Source organism: Lepisma saccharinum, chromosome 6 (assembly GCF_977018435.1).
Source record: "Lepisma saccharinum chromosome 6, izLepSacc3.1, whole genome shotgun sequence".
NCBI classification, from domain to species: Eukaryota; Metazoa; Arthropoda; class Insecta; order Zygentoma; family Lepismatidae; genus Lepisma; species Lepisma saccharinum.
In genome coordinates, this window is record NC_139234.1 from 38,693,239 (window position 1) to 38,707,289 (window position 14,051).

At 39.8% G+C, this 14,051-nt stretch overlaps 1 protein-coding gene across 2 annotated transcripts in view; it reads left to right on the top strand.

Annotated features, from left to right (window-relative positions):
* Window positions 1-14,051, top strand: part of thw (chitin-binding domain protein thawb) — a 253,499-nt gene that overhangs the window by 133,762 nt on the left and 105,686 nt on the right. The gene's annotated exons all lie outside the window — the stretch shown is intronic.

Below are 14,051 nucleotides of genomic sequence, written 5' to 3' on the forward strand. Positions count from 1 at the left end.
CACTTACAATTACTCATCAATAGTCTATTACAGAAAAGTATCACGAAAAAGAAAGGTAAGTGCGAAGTGCTAAAAGTGTACAGTAACTCTCTTAACCTAATTGGTAGTATCCACCCGTAATTCACATATTCTCAAATTTTTACACATGTCAATTTCCTCAGTATTCTCAATTGGACAAACACAAACATCCATGTCCGAATCGGGATTCGAACCAGGGACCCCTGGCGTTGCAGCGCGCTGTGCTAACCACTCTGCCACGGAGGCCGACATCTCTGGAGCTAGAGGAAAACTTACTACAATGCCAACAATGGCAGACAATCCAATAAGGTCGAGTGAAACTACTGCAGCCATCGTGCCACAACCCTTCAAGATCATCACATGCGCATAGAGTAAAACACACACGTACAGTTATTTTTAATTTTCCCAGCTGCATGACTTAAGCATGCCGATTTAGCAAAACAGAAAGAAAAAGCGGGGTAAAAAAAGTGGTTGGTTGAAAGTAATTAACCAGTTCATTACCCTTGGAAAAAAGCAAGCGATAAAACACAAGTAACGCCCCAACCCAGAGCACTTGCAGTAAGAAAAGACAAAGCAATGTAATTTGCAAGAGGCTCACGTACAGGTTCCACTTGCTAATCAGCTGTCCACACGAACAGCTTCCTGTAATTGTATTGTTAAGGAGAACAGGAAAAATTAACAAACGCAAGGTAAAACAAGCAACGCGTATTCTTTTCTTATTCAACTTGTTGCCCTTGCACGCAAGTGATGAGGGCTTGAAACGAGAACTTTATGCACTGTCTGCAAGCAAGTATTAGTAATGCAAGTCTTATGTACACATATATGCAAAAAGGAGCTTGTTATCACCACATTAAATGCATTCTTCAAATGTCTTTAACCATCTAAGTTCTCAACGAACGTGTTAAATGTTGTACAAACTTCAGCACCGTGTTTTGAAAGTGAAAGTGAAATAGATAGCCATCAGAAGAGGGACCGAAATGAATAACAAATTTTAATACTCGAGCTGCAACAAACAGACACATTATCTGATTAACATTTAATAACAATGATACTAATGCACTCAGTGCCGGATCTACAAATCTTGCCCCCCCCAAAATATTACCAAAGTTCCTACCTACTTTTACACATACACACACACACACACACATAATGTATGTGTGTGTGTGTAATTTTAGATCTCATGTTGACAAAGTCACATACAAGGGCCTACAGGGTAATTCAAAAGTCCCTTTACACCCCCTATAAAAAGTAAACGAGTTAGGCTGGGTACAATTGGTCATGATAGAAGTTAGAAACAGGTTAGGCTTAGGGGGAACCACACTGGTGTGTTCCAAGCGGACGTCCGCCATATTGGTGGCCGCCATAATGAATTAAACTCAAAATTTGTAAATGGGAAGGAGGTGATGTGGTGTATATATGACTTATGACACTGTTTTCCCACACCTGGAAAATGATACATTTGTTACAATCATGCAGTCATAACCTTTTACTGATTAAAGTAAGGTTGAAGAAACCTTCATCACTGCATTTCTCGTAAAATTCTAGCCTGATATGATTCTAGTCTTGACTGCTACGAGGGAAACCCGGGGTGGTTAATCCAAGGTCGGAATTTTTTCCGGCTTTGTCCCCGCGTAAAGCAGCTCTGAGGCCCAACCAGCCTCAAATGATATGGTACCCGGAGGAGGGGGGATAAAGGCGGCCGCAGCGTGGTGCTGATCACATCACTTCCAAAATATGTGTGGCCCTACCCCCACGTTCCCTAAAGGTGCCTTCATGGCACGGTGCTATATGCACAGGGAACTTTAACTTTACCTGTACCCTTGAGTAACTACGTTTACTTTTTACATACACATATACGAGCCCTCTGCTACGTATGTCAATGGCTGAGCCCTAAAGGCTTACTTGTGTCTGCCTTGTAGATCCGGCACTGCATGCACTTTTTTTATTAAGTTTTAACTCGACCCGATTACCAATTTTACTCGACATCTACTGGCAGAGGCGGTAACTTAAAATAAATTTGATGAAAAGGGGGGAGGTTTGTCAAAAGCAATATGTTATGCATGTAAACATCTGGCCCTCTACGTGAATTTGGGCAAGGGGGCAGAAAGCCTTCCCTCCCCAAAGTTGGCGCCTTTGTCTACTGGTCTTAATTTTAATCCAGGGCAACGAGTTCAATTCTCAATAAGCAGAACAGGGGATTAATAATTTCACATACGTCACGGTCAAATTAACGATAATATAAGTAATATAAAAATATCAAATATCAAATGAAGTTGAAAATGTCCATTGAAATATTGAATTAGCATTGTCGTAAGAAAATTCATTTATACATATGAACTGACATGTCAGTGGTCAATATCTTCTAATAGTGAAAAGAAGGTATAGAGAGCTGTAAAAAATATATACTTACTCTTATTAAAATTACAAAAAAAAACCCATTGTTTTCTTTCTTATTTTCCGGATTTTTTTTTTCAAATTTTTAAAAAAATTGTTATCACTCTCAGATTCACAACAGATTTGTGTGGTAAAAGTGAAAACTGTCAAATAATTACAAACAAATTCAGACACCGACTTTAGGAAGGGAGAGGCAATTCTTCCCCAAACATATCTATGCCCACCCCCCTCTTTGTGGTATAGATCTGGCCTGACTAAAGCCTATGATTGTGGTAAAGACCTCACCTGACTGAAACCTATGATTGTGGTAGAGACATAGCCTGACTAAAGCCTATGATTGTGGTAGAGACAGCCTGACTAAAGCCTATGATTGTGGTGGTAGAGACATAGCTTGACTAAAGCCTATAATTGTGGTAGAGACATAGCCTGACTAAAGCCTATGATTGTGGTAAAGACCTCACCTGACTGAAACCTATGATTGTGGTAGAGACTTAGCCTGACTAAAGCCTATGATTGTGGTAGAGACATAGCCTGACTGAAGCCTATGATTGTTGTAGAGACATAGCCTGACTAAAGCCTATGATTGTGGTAAAGACCTCACCTGACTGAAACCTATGATTGTGGTAGAGACATAGCCTGACTGAAGCCTATGATTGTGGTAGAGACAGCCTGACTAAAGCCTATGATTGTGGTGGTAGAGACATAGCTTGACTAAAGCCTATAATTGTGGTAGAGACATAGCCTGACTAAAGCCTATGATTGTGGTAAAGACCTCACCTGACTGAAACCTATGATTGTGGTAGAGACATAGCCTGACTGAAGCCTATGATTGTTGTAGAGACATAGCCTGACTAAAGCCTATGATTGTGGTAAAGACCTCACCTGACTGAAACCTATGATTGTGGTAGAGACATAGCCTGACTAAAGCCTATGATTGTGGTAAAGACCTCACCTGACTGAAACCTACGATTGTGGTAGAGACATAGCCTGACTAAAGCCTATGATTGTTGTAGAGAACTAGCCTGACTAAAGCCTATGATTGTTGTAGAGAACTAGCCTGACTAAAGACCATGATTATGGTAGAGAACTAGCCTAACTAAGAGCTATCATTGTTGTAGAGATCTAGCCTGACTAGAGGCTATGATGATGGTGGAGGCTCTATAATGATTTCGTAGACAGTATGAAAGAGTTCCACTTTCAGAGATACAGTGAGATCATTTTAATAGGGATAACTTCAACTCCCGAGAGGTGCTACGAAGCGCATGTACGTACTACGCATGTAAGATAGGAACTTTGTTGTGCTTAATCAGTCCTTGTCCACCTTCGACCAATATTTTCTCTATACTTTTGAAGCATAGCGCTGCTGTTGGGTTAACAATGGGAGGAACAATTTGGCAGGAAATCTCTGACAGTGAGTCAGTGTGCACCTGGCATTGAGAGTGAACGAAAAAGTTGCACTTCATTGAAACGAATATAAGTCGCAAACTAATGTCTAAACTTTCACTGGCAGCAAAGGGACATTTCCTTCCAAGTTGTCATATAACGTGTTGGTAGCCCTACAGCAAGTGAATATTCAAAGGCGTATTCTTGTAGTTGAATATTTATCTTCATCCAGAATAAGGAGAGAATGCTTATTAATATAGGGTTTTCCAATAAGAACGATTTGTTTTTACAATGAAATAAAATAAAAACTATTTCAGATACAACCAAACTTTTTATATTATTTTGAAGCATAGTTTTTTACATTATGTTTTGAATAACACATCATTTAAGTGTCCACCCCGACTTCGTGCACACGAGTGAATTCGATGAACCCAATTTTCGATGACTTTGTGCAATAACTCGGGCCTAATGTCACGAATGCAGCGTTCGATGTTCAATCTTAATGCATCAAGGGTTCGTGGTCTGTTTGCATAAAGTATAGATTTCAAATAACCCCACAAAAAGCAATCTAAAGGAGTTAAATCACAACTTCTTGGAGGCCAACTAACAATTTCAGTTGCATTTCCTGAAATTATCCTTTCACCAAACTGTTCTTGCAATACGTCGATAGTGGTATTAGCAGTGTGACATGTGGCACCGTCTTGTTGGAACCACATGTCCTCCAAATCAATTTCATCTAAATTTGGCCACAAAGAAATCTGTTAACATCAATCGGTACCGCTCACCAGTCACTGTAACTGCATCTCCTACCTAGTTTTGAAAAAAAAAAAAAATGGTCCGATGATGCCACCATACAGTAACCTTTTGCGGATGCAAGGTCTTTTCGCGAATCTCTTGTGGATTGTTTTCACACCAAAAACGACAATTTTGTTTGTTAACATATCCAATTAACCAGAAATGATCTTCATATGAGAAGATAATTTTTTTCCCAAAATTATAATCTGTTTCAAGTTCAATGGAACGTCTATTTTCATATATTTTTTTTTTTGGATAATAACCAAACGTTCTTGAAGCGTGTATTTAGCCATGATGAATTGTCCCAGTATACTAAACACAAGTGACAACTAGTGACAGTTATAACATTTCAAGCATAGTTGCCAGTTCATTTCAAAATCATATCATTTTTATTGGATAGTATGGATATCAGCTCCAGTTAAGAAAGTTTACACATTAGTATCATTGTCACTTTCCCATGTGTAAGGGAGTACCTGTGTGCGTCTCAAGTTGATTGAAGGGTGGAAGCCAAAAAGAGAGAATTTACCCCCTTAAGCCCGGTCTGATTTTGCCCCCAATATCTACATTTTACATTCATTCCCAAAGGTAGAAAAGGGAGGAATGGACAAGTTTCTCTTGCACGTTCCTTCGTCTATTGCATCAATTTACAATTAGTTACTATTGTTGCGATTTACCTAGAGTGGTAGAGAAGTGACGTAAAACATAAATACAAATAATAATCGTGCTGAATCAGAACTTGCTTTGAAGGAAGAAAGCGTGTACTATGTCAGATTTTTGCTTACACCATGGCAATCCCCGATCTATAACTACAACTTCCTGTTATATTCTTCTTGAGGTAGAGACCTCAGGAGCGACACGACAAGCTGCACGTGTCGCTTGTAGCTTGCGTGTCGATCTGACTGGTCCGATTTGTCAATACCGTGCATCATGTAGCTCCGTGCTCCTGTTCGCGCATGTGCGGTGAGTGTTGCTTGTCGCTTGCAGCTTCGGTGTACAGTCTCCCTTGGACTTGCTGTCAATGTTTGTCCTATTGTACGAAACGATCCCGGCCTCATAACAAATTTACGTTTGGGAAATATTTGTTACAAAATTGTGAGGTAGGAGGTTAATTTCTAAGAGGGATATTTTGGTCTATTTAGTTTGGCATCCCCCATAATATCCCACCCTGGCCGAAAAGCCATAAGAAAGTCGAATCTGTGCGACTCGACTTCCTTTAAACATGCAATCAAGACAGCAACTGGAAACAACTGACGCATCTCTTATTACTTATTCACCATAATTCCCTGCTTGGGCAACCCACACGATTGCAATAAGGCAGAGAATGGGCTCTCGGTTTCTCCAGGAAATGGCATCGTTGGAAACAAAAGACTCGCGCCTTCCGACACCTAAATTCCTCCGGTACACACTTTCATTTCGCAGAAAATGCATTTTGGTGTCGATCTTGCCCAGCCATACATTTTCATCTCCGTGAAAAATTGCAAAACGTCGCTTCAACCTTTCACTGAAGAAGGGCGTAGCCAGTGTGTGACAAGGAAAGCTGCAGATGGATAGCCGTACTGTCCAGGTACAAGGATTTAGAATAATCGTACTTTAGTCACCTATAGTGCAGAAGGCCTTAGGAAGAGCGTTTCGCGGGCTAACAGCAGACGTCGCTCGCACACTATTGCCGATACTCTCGTGTCGTCTGCTCCTCAGCCGAACAAACAGGCCAAGGTAGCAAGAGGCAGAGGTAATTCACCCTTCCAGAAGGGTGCAGCGAGAGCTAGCTGTGGCAACCGGGCTCGCTCATTCGCGGACCTGATTAGTTCTCGCAGACACACCCCCATATTGTTGTCTGCTGTAAGCCCGCGAAGCGATCTTTCTAAGGCCTTCTGCACTATAGAGTTATTTCTTTTCAATGCACTTCCCGTTGTGGTCTGGTGACTAGTGATAGGATTTGGTACTACTGAATTCAACTTAAACAGACCATGCCGACAGGCACGTATTTAGAAATTTATTGCGGGGGGCCCCGAACCAAGTGTCTCGGAAATAACAACAACAATAATAATAAATAATAATATATACGTTTAAATTAAAATAATTATACCGGGTGTCCCAGAAGTCTTTCCCTGATTACAAACTTTATTCATATCCGCTATATGCAAGGTAGAGATGTGAAAGTGGTGCCAGAATGTTGGAAAACTAACCAAGTCTTTTTGTTGCAGGTTTGAGTAACGCGGATGTAGTGTAGCAGTGTCAGTGCCCAGAAAACCGGGAATGTTCACAAATCAGGAAAAAGCTCAGCATGTCCTCTGGTATCGCGAGACCCGGTCACCAATAACAGTGCAGAGGAACTTTCAAATGTACAGAATTCTTTCGTCTAGAATATCTGCCATCAATAAGTTGGTATTTAAAAAATGGAATTTATCTTCATTCCCAAAGCCTGTCAAGTCCAAGAAACATTGTATGGAAAGATGCCACCCGATGTCAAAAGCATTAATTCCGGATTCCTTGGCACTGACACTGCTACATTACAGCCACATTACTGAAACCTGCAACAAATAAACTTGGTTAGTTTTCCAACATTTTGGCACCAATTTTACATCTCTACATTGCATATAGCAGATATGAATAAAGTTTGTAATCAGGTAAAACTTCTGGGACACCCGGTATTATAATTATGATAAATATTATATTAATATTGTATTGTAAGAACGGTGTAAGAATAGAGATATAAAAGCATGTATTTATTATCTAGCGTGTAGTTAAGATTGCTAAAATTTGAATTAAAGGAACTGCCCTGGCAAGGAGATCGGTGCCAAATGGATAAAAATATAATATTTTTTAAGAATATTTGCGATTGACGAAAATTGAAGTTTCAGATTAATATCTTTGGTACTGTCATTCAAAGTTCGGCGGAAATAGATAACCCTCGATTATACAGCAAATGCTGAACAGTATATTTTCATTGTTTAATGTTAGTACTTGGTAAGTCTTTCGCGGGGTAAGACTGGAACCTTGGACTTTGCCCCTAAATACACCCTTGACAGTGCGGTAGGATAGTTTAGTGTCAAGCGTCTCGTAATAAAATTATGTTGTTGTTTTGCAGTCATTGTACTAAAGTCCATACCAGCTAACTGTAGACCGGGCGAACGAGAACAAGTCTCTGCGCAAGTAGTGACGCGAGACGGCCCCACCAATGAACAGTGAGAGAAACGGGATTGCGTAATGGGCGACGGGAATTACCCGATTTTCAATGCAGCGTTGCAAACTTTCGAAAAGGATAATACCGAACGCACATGGCAAACGGACCGTATTTTTGTCTCCAGGTCCGTACGATTGGTTTAAGAATTTCTTAGGGAAATGTTAGGGATAAAACTGCAAGAGCAAATTTTGACAAGCGTACGGACTAAGGTCTGGACCGTACGTCCGTACATGTATGGTCAGGACCGTACGGTTGGCAACACTGAGCTTTCACTACTCAATTTTCCTCATCCTCCTCTGCCTATATGCGCGACCCTGCTCTACAGTTAGCTGGTATGGATTGTACGTTAGCTTTTGTTTCGACACACACACACGTATCAAATTAATGTAAAATAAAGGACGTTTAAAAACTAAAAATTTACTGCCTTCTAATAAATTGAAACAAATGACCCTAAATTATACAACAAATGTTAAAAAACGTATATTTTCATTAATTAATTTTTGTACTTGGTAAGTCTTTCGGCGGGTAAGACCCCCTGGACCCCCTTAAATACGTCTTTGCATGCCGACTCTTCGTATTTGCGATAGGGCGCTCTCGTATGCACTTGTCGACTGCAGAACGAGCAGCGCTACTGTAGCGTTGTAAGAAATGCGAAAAGCAGGGAGTGAGCAAGGCAGGAGGCTTCGTCGTTCGCGTTCGTGCAGTGGGAAACCTCTGGTCATTTGATGCGTCAGTGAGAGTGCAGTGTGACATTGTAATCATAGCAGAAGAAACAGGAGGTGTTTTCGTGTAAAGGAGGGCGCCTTTCCCTACACAATACTTTACCTCTCAACGCACCAGCTCCCCCACTCTTGCTCTGCTGGACTTGAGGTGCAATGTGCAGGCGGGAAGCTCTAACTGGACTGGGTGCTTGCTAGCCTCTACAATTGCTCTAGTTGCTCAACCTGAAGCAAACAAACATAATTGTTGAGTTTCAGTTTTGCGTTCGAGTCCTCTTTAAGCCCAGAAAGACTAATCGGGACTGGACCTACAGTTCAAAGTGGGATCCGAACCACTATGTGGTTCCAACGGATTAATGTTATCTAATCATCCTCATGAGCGCGATTATCTAAATTGTCCCGAAAGCAACGCTAATTAAGAGAAAATACGAAAAAAATACATGTCTCGCTCTTGTCTTCTACGCAAAAGGTACGAACCTTTTGAACTGACCTCGTATTTTACTTGCCTACGGAACGTGACCTTTTTTAAGTCCACTCTTTACACAGATAAGCTAATCAGGACAAAAACTAAAGTTTAAATAGGATAGGACTTAGCTCTACAAGGGACAGCGTTAACACTAGACCATTGGGAGTCCTCTAGAAGCTCACACGCTGGACTTCAATAATTTATAATTACATCCTTTTCACTACCGAAACCGCCAGTCTTCGATATCCCTCTTTACTCTATCAGGAAATCTCTGGAGCAAGGCCGCCTATATTGGTAGAGAAGGGGGGAAAGCGAGTGGGTAAAGCGAAGCAATGCTGCTGCAAAGGCTGGTACCGTGTTAGTCTAATTTTTGGAACAGTTCATCATTTAAGAGGAAGGGGGTGCAAACATTTCATGTTGTGGAGAATTACCATTACCACGGTTGAGTAGGTGTATAAGAGAAAGGTCGTTGCACCAGGGAAAGACCATCTTGTTGGATTAAGGTCAACGGAAAGTTCAGTCACTTCTCTCTGCAAGTGGATGGCTTCTTTGGACAAAAAAGCCTTCTTTTCTGCCGCATCTTCTTCAAGACACTTTGACATTTATTTGAGGCTGATGACACAGTAGCAAAAAGAGATTGCAGTTCCATTGACTGTGTCCCACTTGCATTTGCCTGGCTGAGAACAGAAATTGAGATGGGGAAGCACCAGCAGAACACCAAAATCTTGGTTTTTGAATTGCTTATTGTAACAGTTTCTAGGTGAAGAAGAAAATATAACTGAATCATATTTATCAATATATATTATTTTCCTTGTCAATCATCCCTTAGATATTTCTCATTTTAAAAATTCTATTCGTCCTTCTGACAAAACAGATTCAGGTGATATGTTACGGATTCCCACAATATAACTAGATTCTCATTTAGAATATTCTTCATGTAATTGTGGTGAATAACGGGCATCATAAGCGCCGGGGGGGGGGGGGGGAGATAGGCGGAAAATCTCCCCTCCAATAAAGAAAATTAATTATGTATATTATGAAAAAGAATGTAAAGACAAAGCTACCCAATTCACAATACAACATGCCGTGAAAGCATATGGAGTTATTTTATGGTAGTTCCCACACATTCACAATCTTGGTCATTTGCGAAGATGATGTGATCAGAGCCCGCAGAGATTCTGCCTGGTACGAATTTATCGTACCGGGCTGGATGAACCCCAGAGCCGTTCCATGCAGGGATATTGATTGAAAAATTCGCCGGTCTACACGTATTATGATATGAGGTAATGTCCTTTCTAACAACGAAACCAATGGTCTTAGATTCCAATCCTGTGTAAGACATCATTATTTGTTTGTGTGTCTTCCCTCATCTTTGCCGTTTCGATTAATCATGAGAGCTAGAAAAAGGTTTGGAAGACTGCCGTTTAAACCACTTGGCACTTTTGTTTTCAGCTTTCAACAAAGCCTTTTTTTATAAAAATGAGAACCCAACACCTGATTTGAAAGTCACAATCGAAAAACTGATTTGAAAACTCAAACAGACCATTGGTTTTGATAGCTGAAAACAAAATTTGAAAGTTTCAGAATCCGAAAATTATTTTAATGAAATGCCACTTTTTTTTTTCAAAAACTATTTTAGATTTTTTAAAATGTCTTTTTGACAATGTAGAAATGGCGTACCTCGATAAGGAAAAAATATATATTAAGAAAACGTATCATATAACAGAGGCACTGATAGGTGTGTTTAGATCACGAGACATTATAGATTCAACCACTAGCACAAATCCAGAACTGTAGATCGAACAAATGAAATGTATTGCAATCTTCGGAGTCTATCAAACTACACCCTTCTATCATAGTTTAAGGTAAATTATAGTCCATAACGGATTCTCCGATATCATTCTCATCGAACGGTGCCAATAATTTTTAAATGAGAAAGGTATGATTCGACACTAATACTCAACCAACATTTCATACATTTGAAGTCTGTTGCTAAAAATTGAAATCTGAGGACGACGAAATGAAGAACAAATATTTGTCCATTGACTAAATTCCAAACTAGAACTTGCTATTGTTGTAGGCGTCTACACTACACACCGAACATATTAGCTGAGTTGTTAAGGTGATGACAAACTTCCATTTGGAAGGTCTATCATTCGATCCTTGACAGTCTTAACAGGTTTATCCCATAGGTTTCCTAAGTCACTTTTGTGTGATAATACTTTGAGCCAAGGACATGAACGTCATTTCACGGTTTCGGTTAGCTTAACTGTTCAAATACGAGACTTTAAATATAACACGAGGAACAGTAGGTTATAGTATGGATCGATCTTCGAATTCACGATTATTAGATCCTGAATCAGATATACGAATCTTGAATCCTGGTTGCGATATTCGAATCTCCAATCCTGGATCTGATATCTGAATATCGAATCCCATGTCTGATAATATGATATCCAATCATGTATTTGATATCCGAATATCGAAGCCTGCATCTGATAATATCCGAATCTCCAATCCTGGATCTGATATCCGAATATGGAATCCTATGTCTGATAATATTCGAATCTCCAATCATGTATTTGATATATGAATATCGAATCTTGCATCTGATAATATCTGAATCTCCAATACTGGATCTGATATCCGAATATCGAATCCTATGTGCGATAATATCCGAATTACCAATCATGTATTTCATACCTCAATATCGAAGCTTGCAACTGAAAATATCCGAATCTCCAATACTGGATCTGATATCCGAATATCGAATCCTATGTGTGATAATATCCGAATCTCCGATCCTGGATCTGATATCCGAATATCGAACCCTGCATCTGATAATATCCGAATCTCCAATCCTGGATCTCATATCTGAATTTTGAATCCTGTATCTGTTAACTGAATCTTGAATCTTGGATGGGATGTACTGATTGTATCCCTAGGTTGCGGATCGATGAGTGTCAATTCGATCGCGACCTTCCACCATTTGAAGTCAACAATCCCCAGCCCCGTGAAAGGAACCTGCCTTTCTATTGTTTGCTCGTGACCCGACGTGAAATATTATAAATCAAAACTGAGAGGAAGGACATGGATCACGATTTCTGGGATCTCGACGAAGCCATTAACCACTTCATGTCCCATGAAACGCGGCAAATCGCTAAACGCACAGAAGTCCTACGGAGAGCTTTGGCGGAAACACGGCCGGACGGGGAAGGGCGTCGGTGCCAATTTCCCATTTGATATGGAGCATTCGTGAAGGCCGCCAGAGAAATGCTTATTTCAATATTCCACCTCGCTCCACTTCCTGGAGAAAAAAGTGAAGAGGCAGTTGTGACCGCGTAAACATTCATGAACTTTCACCTCGTGACCCTCCTCCACAGTTTGAGGCCGCAATGTGATACCGAAACTCCAAAACCACTTTCCTAGAACTTTCGCCCGGGAGAAAACTCTCTGGTGACCTTTGGGGTTCCCTGAACCATTGGTGTGGTGTAGCATGGGATGATGTGGCTGGACAATCAAGGAAAACAGTAATGTAATCAAGAATGGCTGTTGGATTTGCTTTGACAATATTGTACAGAGAAAGTAGGGAGGGAAAATAGAGAGATAGGAAGAGAAACACGTAGGGAGAGAGGAACGTATCTAAAAATACATTTCGGGGCGTCCGAACCAAGTGTCTCAGTAATAATAATGATAATAATATAATTGTTTAAATTAAAATAATTAGGTTATAACTATATTAAATATTAATTAAAATATGTAAATTTATTAATGCTGTATTTTTATTATCACATGAATACGTAAAAAGATGGATTAAGAATATAGATGGGTCAATGACAGAAATGAAAAGTCTCATCATAGGGACGCTGCAGCTCAGTTCATTGCTGATGCAGGACAAATTTCAATTTCATTTTTCTCCCTTATATCAAAAAACAACTGGATAAAACTTTCTCAGTATGAAGAGGAAGCATGGTAGTTAAGAATATCCAAAAAATAAGAAAAATCGATTGGGGGGTGTTTTGAGCTGTTCGAACTTAAAATTTGAACATTTGAACAGAGTGTTCAAATTTTACTAAGTTTCAACATTTGATCATCTCATAATATGGAACCGTCTTTCCTCTTTACAACGAGCTCAAGAACGCTTCTGTATCTTCGTTCGTTCCCGAGATATACTTAATTGAAAAGAGCATGTTGGTAAAAAATGACATTTTGAACAACCCTCATATAATTCGTAATAATCATATTCCAGCAAAAACCCTGGCGCAGTGGTAGCGTCATTACCTTGTAATCGAGGGGTCCCGGGTTCGATACCCGGTGGAGGCACAAGTGGTTCGGATCCCACTTTAAACTGTAGGTCCAGTCCCGATTAGCCTTACTGTGCATAAGGTAGACTTAAAACACCAACTCCAGCAAAAACCTTTCACAGCTATCGGTTTTGGAGCAAAGCAAAGCTGCGTACCAAATATCATCAATATCGGTTACTATGAGGTCAACTCCTGCCGGATTTGACGTGGAATGACCCAGATATAACATCATATATTTACGTATTATCTACCTTGTGTGTACTTAATATCTGCAAATGTTGTATAAAAAGCGAGGTAAATTAATGTCAAATAGTTAAAGAATTGAATATTTAACGAATAATGAAACAAGTATGTTAGATCCAGTTGACGAAAAGAAAAGTTCCTGATTAATATTTTATGTATGTTATCATAAATAGTAGTGTGCATATATCTTCTTTGGTACTGTCCTTCAAAGCAGTGTGGTCCAAATAATAATAATAATAATAATAATAATAATAATAATAATAATAATAAATATAACAATAACCCTTGGCTTCCAAGTTGATACGAAATAAATAACCATCGATTATCGTACAGTCGAATACAGTATTATGCTGAAAAGTACATTTTAAGTATTTTATTTTAGTACTTGGTAAGTCTTTCGGGGGTGGTCCGGACCCCCTGGATGCCCCTAAATACGTTCTTGGGAGAGAGGGAGCTGAGGAATGGAAAATATAAAATATATAAGGGCAAATACAGTAACGAAAGGGAGACGGAGGCATATAGAGATATTGAAGGAGAGAGAAGCA